This window comes from Caretta caretta, chromosome 4 (genome assembly GCF_965140235.1).
Source record: "Caretta caretta isolate rCarCar2 chromosome 4, rCarCar1.hap1, whole genome shotgun sequence".
In the NCBI taxonomy this organism is placed as follows: Eukaryota; Metazoa; Chordata; order Testudines; family Cheloniidae; genus Caretta; species Caretta caretta.
The window spans coordinates 93,029,828-93,043,659 of NC_134209.1; the positions used below are offsets into that span (position 1 = coordinate 93,029,828).

The following is a 13,832-nucleotide window of genomic DNA, read 5'->3' on the forward strand; positions in this document are numbered from 1 at the left end:
GCCAACAGGAATTGCATGTCTCCATCTCACATACAAAGACATATGTGAACTGACCCCACTCATTGCAGGGGGGTATTCACTCATAAGTCAATTGTAATGTCTGTCAATCGTTTTAGCAGAAGACAGCTAATCTAGGACTCAAGACTAGGCACTGATCCTCTCCTGTGTCAGATTAAAGCTGCTCTACTCGTCAAAACAGCTTTAAAGTTGGTTTAGTTGGCCACCAGAGGGAAATCTATGGTGCAGACACATAAGGAGGAGTTCACAGTAATCAAGAAAGGAGATGACATGGAGCCAAACATTTTTAGCTGTGGAGAAATAAAGAAATGGGTGGATGTTAGAGATGTTATAGGGGAAGATGTAATGGGCATTGCACATGGCTTGGTATTGCAACAGGGAGAGAGGAGCCAAAGACAAACGCCAGGCTATGTGAGTGAGTGATGGTGAGAATGGGGAGAGTGACGAGCATTTTGAATATGATGTCAAGAAGAAAGGTTCGATCAACAGTATCCAAAGCAGTGGAGAGGCCAAGGAGAAAGAGAATGGAACAGAGACACTAATATCTGACTAGGAAGAGGTCCTACCCAAATTAATCATTTCTAGGGTCAGGTTAATGACATTAGTCATTGAGACACATTCATGTGAAAATGAAATAAAATAATACCACCACCACACCAGTGGCGTAGCCAAGATGGAAATGACTCGGAGGGGCGGGGGGTGGGAGAGAGAGAGAGAAAGAGATCTGGGCACGCCTCCCTTCGACCATTACCAGTCCACCTTGCAGGGGGTGATGGATACTCTGGCTAGGGCCGCCTAGAGCCCCAGGTCCACTCCCACCTCTGGGAAGAGAAGCCGCTCTCTAGCGGCAATGGCCCCTGGCCCAGTCCCATGCTGGGCCTGGCTCCCCAAGTGGCAGGCCTACCTCTCTGAGGATTCCTGTGCCTCCACTGGGTCGCCTGAAGCTCGCCCTACTCCCAGTGGCGAAATAGCCACTGGGCCAAAGGGGTGTGCCCAGGGGCCCCAGCCAATTGGGGGCCCCCCAAAAAAACGGGCACCCCACCACAAGCCCCGACCCCATTCCTTGGCAGAAGCACTGGGCAGATGGAGGGAGCTGGGTAAGCCCTCGACCGTGCCCCCGGTTGGAGCACCAGGCTGGCAGAGTGGGGCAAGCTGGGGTCGAAACAGAGCCAGGGCCCCTGCACCAAAATGCAGGTCCACAGCACCTCTTATCTGAGGATCTCTAAGCACTTTGCAATTATGGGTAAGTACTATTATTCTTGGCAGAACTGAAGTATGGAGATGTTAGTGACTTGCTCAAGATCTTGCAGTAAATCAGTGGAAGAATCAAGAATAGAACTCAGGTCTCCTAATTAACAGTTCTATTCTACCTCTTTTTTATTATAAACACACCTTTCATAACAAAAACATCACAAACTTATCAACTAATGAAAACTGAATTGCTACACCAAAAAAATCTATTTTGTGTCACAGCCCTGACAGAAGTAGAGCTTGAAACTCAAAAAATGAACATCAATAAGTTTCCAGTTTTACTTACATAGAAATGCCAATAGAAGTAGAATTCTGGCATAGCTAGCAAATACTCTGCCACAAAAGAATTCTAGCCTACATACACCAACAAAAATGGACAATCACGTCTAAATAATATGAGTAACTCCTATATATGACAATACCTGTCAACTATACAGACGACTATTATTCTTCAAGAAATGGGTAGCATAAATCACAATCCTTTCAATTATGGTCAAAACTGTCCTCGGTTTTCCAGCAATTTCATTCTTCCATTGTAGTGAGTACTTTTTTCTATCTAACATTTGCTGACCGTTCCTCCCATTTTGTTGTATGCACCTCCCCCCTCCCCATAATAATTATAATAGCTTTTAGTAATATATGCAATGGGTACTTACAGTTAAGGCTAAGATTTTGCCTCGGTTATTTTTAGTAAAAGTCACAGACAGGTCACAGGCAATAAACAAAAAGTCACAGAGCCCCTGACCTGTTTGTGACTTTTACTAAAAAAAACTAAAAATAAGTGTACAAGCTGCAAGGCAGGGGAACGTGCACATGGTGGGCTGCAGCCTTCACTGCAAGCTGCGGGGCAGGGACACGTGGCCCCGGCTGCAGGCCCTTGCAGAAGCTGGTACCCCCACACTGGAACAGGGGTGCATGGCCCTGGCTCCAGCCCCAGCCGCAACCCCAGCTTCAGCTGCCGAAGAAGTCACAGAGGTCCAGTAAAGTAATGGAATCCATGACTGCCGAGACCTCTGTGACTACATCATAGCCTTACTTATAGTTAAATATATGGCCACCATACAGTCCAAAGAGAATGGGAATTAATTAAGTACATTAATGAAAGAAAACAGAAAAAATCTGAAGAAAAAACAGAAAACTATAGAAGAGCTATACATTGGGGAGGGGGTGGGGGGGAGAGAGGAAAAAGTCAGATGCACTGACTGTGTATTCAGTTCCTCAGAGTTACATCTTCCCACACAGAGTACAGAGCTGTGAACACTGGCAAGCTTCAAACATTTCATACACGCAAAGACAAAGCATTTACCAAGCCTCTTGGCTGAGGCTGATCATTCCATCCCTTTTCTTGTCACCTGCACACTAGGGAGCGGCTTGGAATTGTTAAATGGAAATGAACAAATGAAGGACCAGATGCTTTCCTCCCCTTATGTAGGCAAAAGGAGCAAATATTTACATAGAACTTTGGGAAGCAGCAGCTCTGCTGTACGTCTTGTTCTGGGGAGCCCATAAAGTGCTTCTAAGGAAATTTTACATATGCAGGGGGGAATGAACTGCTCTATGAAGCATGAGCACCTTGAGACCCCTCTGACTGAAAATCTGAGATGGGATTGAAGCTCTAGCCTTCTTTCTGCAGTTACAACCACCTTCACAGAAAAACGCAGAGCAGAACAGAGAGTGCCAGCTCAGTTGCTGATGTGTCTTGCTATTGAGGGGTTGGGGAACAGGGCAGGGAGGAGCCCACCAGAGACCACAGTGAAGGGTAAAGTCATTCTAAGAGATCCACGTGCTTATGCTTTGTGTTGCCCTGTGGATCCTTAAGATTCTCAGACTCCACCTACTCCACAAGGCTGGGAAACCCTCCCTTTCAACAGTGGCATGCAGACCTAACTCCATAAGGTGAACCCTGGGAACGACACTAGTGAATGCCAAATACTGCCAGTAAAGGCTTACATCATAAGGCAAATATACACTAACATATCCCATCTTTACTGCAAATAAATGCCCCAAACTAGAAGTCCAAGGTCTAACCTACTTCTGCACATTGCCATTTGTGAAATGAATTTGTCAGGTTAGACTTTTCTGCAACTGAAGTTGATTGATACATTTTGGAAACAGAGAAGTAAGCAATATACTTAAAATTAATATGCTTTGCTGTATTAATAATCATTTTCTAATAATCTTTTGACCAAGTTTTCTGATGTTGCATGCCACACAGTTCTGTTAAAACACTTCAGACTGTTAACAGAAGGGTTTAGTCTTCACCATATATATCCTGTAAATTCAGCAGAAACTAATGCCAACAAAGGAAATATAACACCTCTGGATTTAGAATCTCTCTCTCTCTCTGACAGCCACACACACACACACACCATTCTTTGCATTTAACTCTTTACTGGTATCCATTTTCCTAAAGAAATAAGTAGTATTTAAACATTTATCTGAATAGGATAGCTGCTCTGCTGCAATGTAAATCAAACCCTTTACACATATTAAACACAAACATTCTGAATGTTTAGTGCGGTCCTGAATAGAGATGGGTGAATAACTGATGTTTTAGTACACTGGAAATTCCAAAAAAAATGGAAAAAAAAAAAAATCAGTTCAGGTCAAACTGAATAGAAAAATTGCAAACTCCCCCCCCCCCCCCAGCAAACTGAAAAAAAATCAATTTAGGGTCAAACAAATCAACTGAAAAAATATTTTTTCCAGGTGGAGGAGGAGAAGGCAGCAGTCTCACTTGTAACCGTTAGCACTGTGATTAGGGTACTTACCTGGGATGTGGAAGACCTGGGTTCCACTCCACACTCTGCCTGATGTGGAGCAGGAATTTGACCTTGGGTCTCCCATGTTACAGGACAGTACCCTAGCCATTGTGCTACAGGATATAATGCTGTAGGTCCATCTCAATCTGTCCTGTTGAAGCTAGTCCACTGTGTATAAATAACTAAAGTCACTGGAGCATGGATTTGAACTATGAGTGACAACTCATTGCCTCTTTGAATCACAATTAACAGCTATTGGACCTGGGAATTAAGAGTAAGAATGACTCTATAGCCTGGTGATTAGGGCACCCACCTAGGCTGTGGGAGAGTCAAGTTCAAACCCTTGCTCCAATTTATGCAAAGTGGAGCAGGTTCAACAGGACAGATTATCCACCAAACTATGGAGTATTGTAACCATGGAGAACAGAGGGCTCCACTCAAATGGGGAAGATCCAAGTTCAAATCCCTTTTCCACATCAGGCAGAGAGTGGAACTGAACACAGATCTCCATATCCCAGGTGAATGCCCTAACCATTCAGCTAACTGCTTTAAAAGGGAAGAAGCCTTCCCCTTTCTCCCACTTTTTTTTGGGGGTTGCCAAAACTATTTGGCAAATTCATGTCAAATTCTCAAATAATTTCAGGTTGACCAAACCTGAATTTTTCAGCAAAGACACTACTACTCCAAAAATGTTTACTCAGCTCTAGTATTAACTCAAGGATGTGTCTTTACTAAGTTGGGGCAGAGGGCATAGTAATAAGGCCCAATGCTTCCACGGACATGCAGGCAGCAAACTCCCATTAATGTCAACAGAGATTGTGGGTGTACACTGGCTCCAAATTCTCAGTAACTTTTCAGTGGGGCCAGATGAAGGGCACAACATGACTTTTGCTAATCATGGGTTTTGTAGTGTTTTAAAATCAAGTTACTTTCTGTACTTAGGTAAGGATAAGTATGCTCAATGGTCCAGCTATCAATGTATTTTGATAGAATACATTTTCAATATTGTCAGGATGCTAGTACACTTTAAAAGGTTTCCTTTGTTTCCTTCTTGCCACTCTTCAAATCCCCATCCACGTTTGTTATGGGTGTCAATATCAGGAAACAATTTAGATTGAAAATGGGGGACAAGAATTCAAAAATTCTAATTAAACATGTTTACATACTTACCTTAAAGTCAGAAAGGAAGGAAACACAGAATGAATGCCAAAGTGGTGGAAAAGTAAAGGATGAAGTTTAATTGAGCACTGAAGTAGTTTACGTCTATAATTAGGTCTGTTCTGAAATCCTTATTATCTGTTGGTGACCATCTTCTGAATAAGGGAAGTGAGTATTGAGCTCTGACAAAACTGGCAGTTTTTGTTCAGAAAAGGAGAGTGTCATTTTACAATCAGATTTTCCTATTTTTTATTCTATCTGCTCTTGCTGAGTGAAACACACACAAATAAAGTCCAATAACTTACAATATTAACTGTGATTTTGCATGTGAATCAATACATACACTCTGTACAGAGTGGGCGAGATAGGTCAGGCATCTTGGGAAAACACAACCTTATGAAAAAATCGTTATTGAGCTAATGATAAAACAAGTGATATTTCTAGAAAATTGGTGTGATTTTACAGTCGGTAATGTTCCAAAACTTGCCACATCAGTAACACATTTTCATAAGGCAGCTTAATTACTTAGAGAGTCTTTGAAGAGATCACAGCCGTGCCACACTAAACAAAAAATGCCAAGCGTAGGTGAGGCTCTATCTAAAAATCCCAGTCATCCCACAAATCATAGAACAAAATATGATTAACACTTCTCATTGCTCTCCTTCCTTCCTTTTTTGAGTTCGCACTCTTGTGATAGGTTTCAGAGTAGCAGCCGTGTTAGTCTGTATTCGCAAAAAGAAAAGGAGTACTTGTGGCACCTTAGAGACTAACCAATTTATTTGAGCATAAGCTTTCGTGAGCTACAGCTCACTTCACTGGATGCCTCTTGTGATACTGTCTGCTTGAATTTCTAAACAGCTCTATTCGAGTTTCGAATCTCCAGATTAAAATCACTTCAGTTTTGTCTAGCCTAGGTTAAGTACCATTGAAATGTTTGGGGAAAAAATATAGAAGACCAAAAATGTAATAAGTTAGAACTTTACGTAAATAGCATAAATAAGACAGTCCCATATGCAAACAGCATCACTCCCTAGATAAAGCATCGTTGGCAAACCTGTGTTCAAATGTCAGCTCAGCTACCAGTTCACTGTGTGAGCAAATCACGTGTTAACCTGGCTATCTCAGTTTCTACAAGTATAAAACAGTACAGCGCCCTACCATCTCCCTTTGGCCATTAAGGGACTATTAGTTAAATCCTGTAAAGTGCTATGTAACTCTTAATGCATTATCATATGAAAACTAAGATTACATTAAAAAGATATTCAAGAAGTTGGATCCCAAGTAATACTTCATTTAATACCCATCAGCAAAAGCTTTAATTAAAAAAACAAACAAACTAAAAAAACAAAACACTGCCTATTCATTTTATAATGTCATCTCAGTTTCTGCAAAGGAAATGGAAACTCCTGAATTTCACTCTTGGCAATTAAGGGGAAATTTAATTTCAAATATGTTTTAAATTTACATAAAGGATTTGAAGATGTATTTAATTTAATACATTTTTTTGTTTTATTCTATCATAAAAAACTGGACCATTTACTTATGCAGTATGGCTAACAAAAATGGCATAAAAAAGGAGGAGAGGTTTCAAGATTTGCTGTTTTGTTGAATTTTATGCATCAAGCACGTTCAGTTTACAGGTTAAAAAAAACCCATCTCCTCCTCCCTCCTTCTGCCAGCTTTGCGAACTCAACCTGGAATCTGAGAATTAAGGGAATTCCTCCCTCCTCCCCCAAATAAATCATCACCAGTAATAAAGGTTCTGCAGTCTAAAATAGGCCATCAATGACACCAATCGTTTTTAATGGCTTTGCGCAGGTGTAAATAATTAGAATATAATAAACAATTCTTTCTAGAACAAATTCATAAGAACCAGCTCACTCTTGGCTCTGCAGGCTTAACAGAAGTAAAAAGCAGTAAAAACATATTTTGGGGTCACTAAAGTCAGCAGATACAATACACTGGGAGGAAATCTGATTAGTGAGGTGCTATTGTTTCAGTCACTTGTTTGAGTAGAACCACACTTTAAAATAGTTTTAATCTGACAGGGACCATCCTTTTTCTTTGTTTGCTTGTTTTGTTTGTTTATTTTTCTTATAAATTCACCAATCTGACTCTGAAACACAAAAGCATAAGCAACCAGTGTTGATGGATTATGTTCCACCACTTTTTGTTTTGTTTTGCTGAAACAAACAGCCATCCAGTGAGCAGAGGTGCAATGATCAAACTTTAGTCCTAGAATCGTGCAGGCACTAATGATGATGCTTTTCGCAAATACCACGTAAATAATTTATCACCAGGTTGACTTGTGCAGAAACAGAAGGGAAAGTTTTTCCTAAAACGATCATTAACTAAGAAAAGGGACAAAACTCATAGACGTGTAAATGTAACATTTATTTCCTCAAGAGAACATTACAAACTATGGGAAATGAAAAAAACCTCTTTTGAAGTGCTGAACGAGTGGACTATGCATATAACTAAATAGTCACATAGCTACTAGCAATGCAGTTCAAATACCTGCTTAACTTTAAGCACATGCTTAATTCCATCCCTGTTCACCAAAGCATTTAAGCATGGTCTAGATAAAATAGTACTTAGTCCTGGCTCAGTGCAGGGAACCGAACTAGCTGATCTATCGAGATCCCTTCCAGTCCTACAGTTCTGTGATTCTATGTGTGTAACTTCAAGTATGAGTAGTTCCATTGATTTAAATGGGACTTAAGTACAGTAGAACCTCAGAATTACGAACACCTCAGGAACAGAGATTGTTCGTAATTCTGAACAAAATGTTATGGTTGTTCTTTCAAAAGTTTACAGCTGAACACTGACTTAATACAACTCTGAAACTTTATGAGGCAGAAGAAAAATGCTGCTTTTAACCATTTTCATTTAAATAAAACAGTAACAGAAAAAGTTTCCTTACCTTCTCAAAAACTTCTTAAAAATTTCCCTATTTTTTTTTAGTAGTTTACATTTAACACAGCAATGTGCTGTATTTGCCCCTTCCCCCCTCCCCTTTTTTGGGGGAAGGGGTCTCTGCTGCTGCCTGATTGTGTACTTCCAGCTCCAAATTAGGTGTGTAGTTGACCGGTCAGTTCGTAACTCTGAGGTTCTACTGTACTTGCTTAAGTACTTATGTACATGGCTCCAACACTTAGGACCAGATCCTGCTATTTTCACTCAAATAGTGCCTTACTCTGAACAGTCCCATGGAACTGTGCAACAAGATAGGTAAAAATAACATGTAAATGGGATTTTGTCATTGACTTCAATAGTGACAGGATTTCACCTAATGAGAGTAAAAAGATAGCAGCCCGGCCCTTACTGATGAGCTTGTATCATAAAGTTAGAAATTCAATAAAGTACAATGATGTCAATGTTTATGAGTGTTGTGTGTGTTGCCATGACAGACTGCAGGACTTTATATATTGGATCAAAGGTCCATATCTTTATACCATATCTAATATTTCACAGAGTCACTTGCGTTATCAGTAGCCAAAGAACTTTACTCAGTCTAGTACATAATTTCACATCTCTCTCAGTCAGACCTACCTCCCCGCACTATTTCAACAGTCGTCAGCAACAAAGATTTGGAATTTGCTGATCAAAGAAGGCATTAATCATTTTAGTGATTTCACTCAGGAAGTACAGACAGGACCTGCAGCCTCCCAGAGATTAATAATGTATGGGCTAGAGACGAAAAAACAGCATTACACAAACATCTGAAAGTCAGTCAAGCGAATAAACATTTTGAATCTTTAACTTTTTGTATTAGAAGGCTGAAAACTAGTTTAGTGAGTATATTATGGTAAATTGCTTATATGCATCATCAAAATGGCAACTATGCAGATTTGAGCACATCTACTTTCAGGCTATACAGACTCCTTTTATGAAGGCATAACTCCTTGAGAAAGTAATATCTAGACTTAAAAGAACTGTTTTCACACTGGAATATTTTAGGGCTCAAACCACAAAGGGATTTAAGATGTTTAATTGCAACTACTTTAGGTGCCTAAATCAAAAATTCAAGTCCTCAAAACCCCTGCTTAGCACTCTCTAGGCACCTAAAGTCCTTAGGTGCCTAAATTTCCACTAGTAAATTCCCCATGGCACCTAAAAGTCTGCCAGTGAGCATATGCACATCTCTCTGTCTAGATGTCCAGGCACCTATCTTATGCCAAAGTCCCACCACGATCCGCAAACTATGGTTCTCCCACCTATCTTGCCTGTGGACCCCAACCCAGTAGGCATGCTCAGAAGTCACCACCTGGATCAGGACCCACAAAACAAAATGCTGGAGTAGGAGTTGCCCCTTATAACCTTTAGCCTAGTGGTTAGAGCACTCATCCACAATGTGGGAGACAGATTCAATTCTCTCCTCTGCCTGACGGGGAGAAGAGACTTGCTCTCCCTCCTGGCTCCAAAGAAAGCGCTTAGGCATCTAACTCTAGGAAAGGGTTCATGGCTGTGAATCCCAAGCAGAAGGCGACTTTGGCCATTACTCTCTTCAGCATTGCCTATTGGCTACCTGAGGCAGCTCCCCACCCAATGTACTCGTTGTCGTGGCCTCATTTCATAGGTGCCTAACTCTCCTCATGCATTGCATAAGGAGCCTGGGTGCCTAATTCAAGGATGGGGATTCCAGGTGTTGGAACACTGAGTCTAAGTGCTCTTTGTGGATCTAGCTTTTAGTGTGAACTGCTGGAATTTTAAACTACAGCGATCAAAATCACTGTTGTGGATTTAGGAGAGAAAGACATCTAAATAAAAAAAAAAGTAGAATGAATAATTTTGTTTTGATAGCAATTATTTGGTTTTACTTTATTCACAGATTACTGAAGGACTAAATAATATCATCATCATTTTGTCTCCACCAAGACTTTGTTATAAACAAAACTTCCCCCAGAAAGATAACGATTCCACAACCTTCGGACTGAGTGTAAACATTTTCAAAAATTGTTAAGTCCCATCAATTTACAATGGAATTTAGCTGCTTTTGAAAATTTTATGCTGTTGTTCAATTGTCTTAATTTCTTGTGCTGGTTCACATACCCACTCAGATGAGGCAATAATACAATATATCTTAATAAAGGTGCAGAATGTACATTTCTGCAAAAAACATTTAGATTTTCCTGCCTTAAAGAAGTGGGAGTACAAGTGATTAAATTAACTTTCCTCAAAAGGTTGTTACGAAGAGGACAGTGATCAACTGTTCACAGTGTCCACTGAGGACAGGACAAGAAATAATCAACTTCATTTGCAAGTGAGATGTAAGTTAGATATTAGGAAAAAACTTTCTAACTATAAGGATAGTTAAGCACTGGAATAAGATTCAAAGGGATGTTGTGGAATCCCCATCACTGCAGGTTTTTAAGACCAGGTTAGACAAGCACTTGTCAGGGATGGTTTAGATATACTTGGTCTCGCTTCAGTGCAGAAGGCTGGACTAGATGATCTCTTCAAGTCTCTTCCAGCTCTACATTTCAATGATTCTACATCATCAATTTAAAAATCATATTTCCTTCTGGATTTAAACTATTCTCATTACAAGTAACCACTAAGGTTTTGTCGTCACTAGACAATGGTACCACTTTAAGCAAACCACCAGTACAATTAACGCAGGACACACAACTCCGTGGATGCAGGTTATATATGAGTATAAAAATGCTTTACACTGATCTAGCTATTCCCACTCCGGAAGGGGCATAACTATACTGGTATGTCGCCTTTATAAGCGGTGAAACTACATCTACACTAGGGCCACATCTCCATTAGAAAGTTTTACCAGTAGCATTAGTGCTGGCATACAGCTGCCGACAATGCAGTTTTTCTTGGCTGTCTTTGCTGCTGCTGCAGTGCATCCTCACAGCAACAGGTTACATCAGCAAGGTATGCTGCAGTGTGGGTAGGTATCCCAGTTATCTTCCATGCCACTGTCTGGGGAAATGCCTCATGGAAAAATTTTTCAGTGCATTGTGGGACATCAATGTGCCTCTCAGGGAATTGTGGAAGCTTAAGATGAAATTCCCACAATTCCCTCTATTCCATCCCATAATATTATTTTTGTGTTTGTTTTTTAAAAAAAAATTCTTTGCAATTCCTCCATTGCATCTTATAGCTTTTTACTGGTCTAACTTTTTTTTTAAAACCAAAAGGGGGTGGGGGAGGAGAACACCCCACACATTCTCTCCCATCTCCACCACAAACCAAACAGTTATATTAGTAAAACTTTAAAATGTAGATGAGACTTAAGGTTTCTGTAACTGAAACTGATGAGTGAGAGAACAAATTTCTCCCAAGTTTTTCCAGTCTGCTTACTCTTACTCTGTATACTTGTGCATAGTCAGGTTCCTTCTAAGTATTCATGTTTGCTTCTGTTGCTATTTTGTTAACAATACATAATTTCCTGTAAAATGAACCTTGGTTTTGTTGGAACAAGCCTTGGTTTTATTACCACTAGGTAGCAAGTAGCATTGAACTCCTGTTAAGTCTCCTCTCTCCTTGCAACAGTATACTGCCTTCAGTGACATCCAAACCACCAAAGCCACAACCAAATAAAATACCAACAGTCCAAGTCCATTCAGAAATCAGTATGTGAGGTTACTTCCTTTTCATTGTTCGCCAATTTCTTCCTCTTCTTGAGTCCTAAGCTCTTTAATAGTAAGCTCACCGCTATTTGCCCAGTGTCTCATGATACCTGGCAAGACAGTTTCAAGCTGTCATAATCGTATTGTTTAAACAGCTAATAAAAATTATCTCCTCTATAAAAAAAACTTAAGGTTTATTTCAGCTAATGCAAATATATACTACTCTACTCAAACAGCAAAATCTCAGTGAGGCCAACATTTTAGTTGTTAATCTGTAATAAAGTCATGATCAGCTGAAAGCAGAAACATAAAAGAGTAATGATTAAAGGATTAGTTAGTTTTAAGGTTCACTTCATCTGCTCCAGATGTTTTTATACTTCATGATTAAACTGCCATAAAATGCCTGCACCGTAAGTATGAATCTCAGAAGCTTTTGATGAATTCTTCAGGATAGAAAAAAAGACCATACATAACTCTTTGGACTTTTCTGCTCAGTGTAAAACTTTGGTTGATGGATACTGGATCTGACATTTACTGTAGCTAAACAAACTTGAATATTTAACTTTTTTTCTTGCATTCATTAAAGACACCCCACCTATTCAACTCAATACATTTGTATAGTGGAGCCAGCTATCAACCACCATAAATTTGGACTCAGTATTTATGGTGGCTTCGCCCTGCTGTGCAAACAGCTTATGAACTTTAAACCTGCCATTTTAATGTTATTTGGTAATTAGCAATATCTTGTTTCAGAGAGAAACATCCCAGGCATTTTAAAAATATAGTGAGCAGTTTTTCCAAGCTGTTACAATTGTCAGGAAACTTATTTTTACTACAATTAAACTGTTTTTACTTAGGGAAAAATACTTCCACAATGTTCATTTGTGCTTTATTTTCAATTATAGCACAAGAAAAATGGCAACATTATTGAAAATTGTAAAAACGACAACAAAAAAAAATCTCACCAACTGAAACTCTTTTTGGACACACGACATTTCTACAGACATCAAAATGCATCATGGAACATAAACAGAAAATGTATTACTACTTGAAAAAAATCAATCTTTTGCCAGCTACAAAAGTAGCACAGAAACTCTCTCATTAAGTCTGACACACCAAGATACGGCCAAATTCTGCTCTCCTACATACTGGTGCAACAGAGCAACAGTTGGTCCACAGAAGTTTATGTAGTCAGCTGCATGAAATCAAAAGATTTCAGGAAAATTATAGTGATGTGCCTTAAGCAAAATAAGAAATTAAAATGTGTGGTTTAACATGTAAGCTTCTTAGTACTTAATGTATTATATTAAAAGGAGCTGCCTTTTGGGAAATAAGACGTTCCAACATACCCTATACAAGATGTCAGATAAGGCAACAGCATGCAGGTTTTATGTTAAGTTAGTCTGCCCTATTACAGTGTTGTAACTCTATCCTTGGAAAGCAAACTTTAAAGAGCAGATTTTCATCTCAATTACCTTGGTCTACTCTAGAGCCACTCTAGCTTTACACAGAATGATCAAGAACAGAATTTGGACCTAAATGTAAAGAGATACTATATTCAATTTTGCCCTCAGAAGGGTTCATTGTTAATTGGTGAGAGTCCCCGTGGCCTAAACAAGGCCAAAATAAACTCTATTATATAGGAAATCAAAAAGAATGCAGATGCAGCTGATAATTCAGTTGCAGTCCCTGTCCCCCCACCCCCATCACATTCAGTGTTACCACAGTATGCCTTATAACACAAGCAGAGAAAACGAAACACATTACATGGTAAATATTAATTTTAGAGAAGATGAAGCAGCAAATTAGTTTGATTTGAGAAGATATTTTAAAAAATGATTAAGAAATGTTATCCACTTTAAAGAAAAATCTCAAGACAAAGGATGAAAATCTAAGCTAGTTTGATTGCATTCTGCTTAGGTGACAAAAACATGTTCCTTTCCTTTCTGTTTAAACTACACATGGGACAGGGAACACAACTTTCTGAGCTAAATTATTAGCTTTTGTTTGATTGTTTTGCTATTTTTACCTGTTTTAATTTATCTGATTTACAGGG

The 13,832-nt window shown here is 39.4% G+C and overlaps 1 protein-coding gene across 5 annotated transcripts in view; it reads right to left on the reverse strand.

Moving 5' to 3' along the window:
- Positions 1–13,832, reverse strand: part of FAT1 (FAT atypical cadherin 1) — a 147,638-nt gene that overhangs the window by 65,635 nt on the left and 68,171 nt on the right. The gene's annotated exons all lie outside the window — the stretch shown is intronic.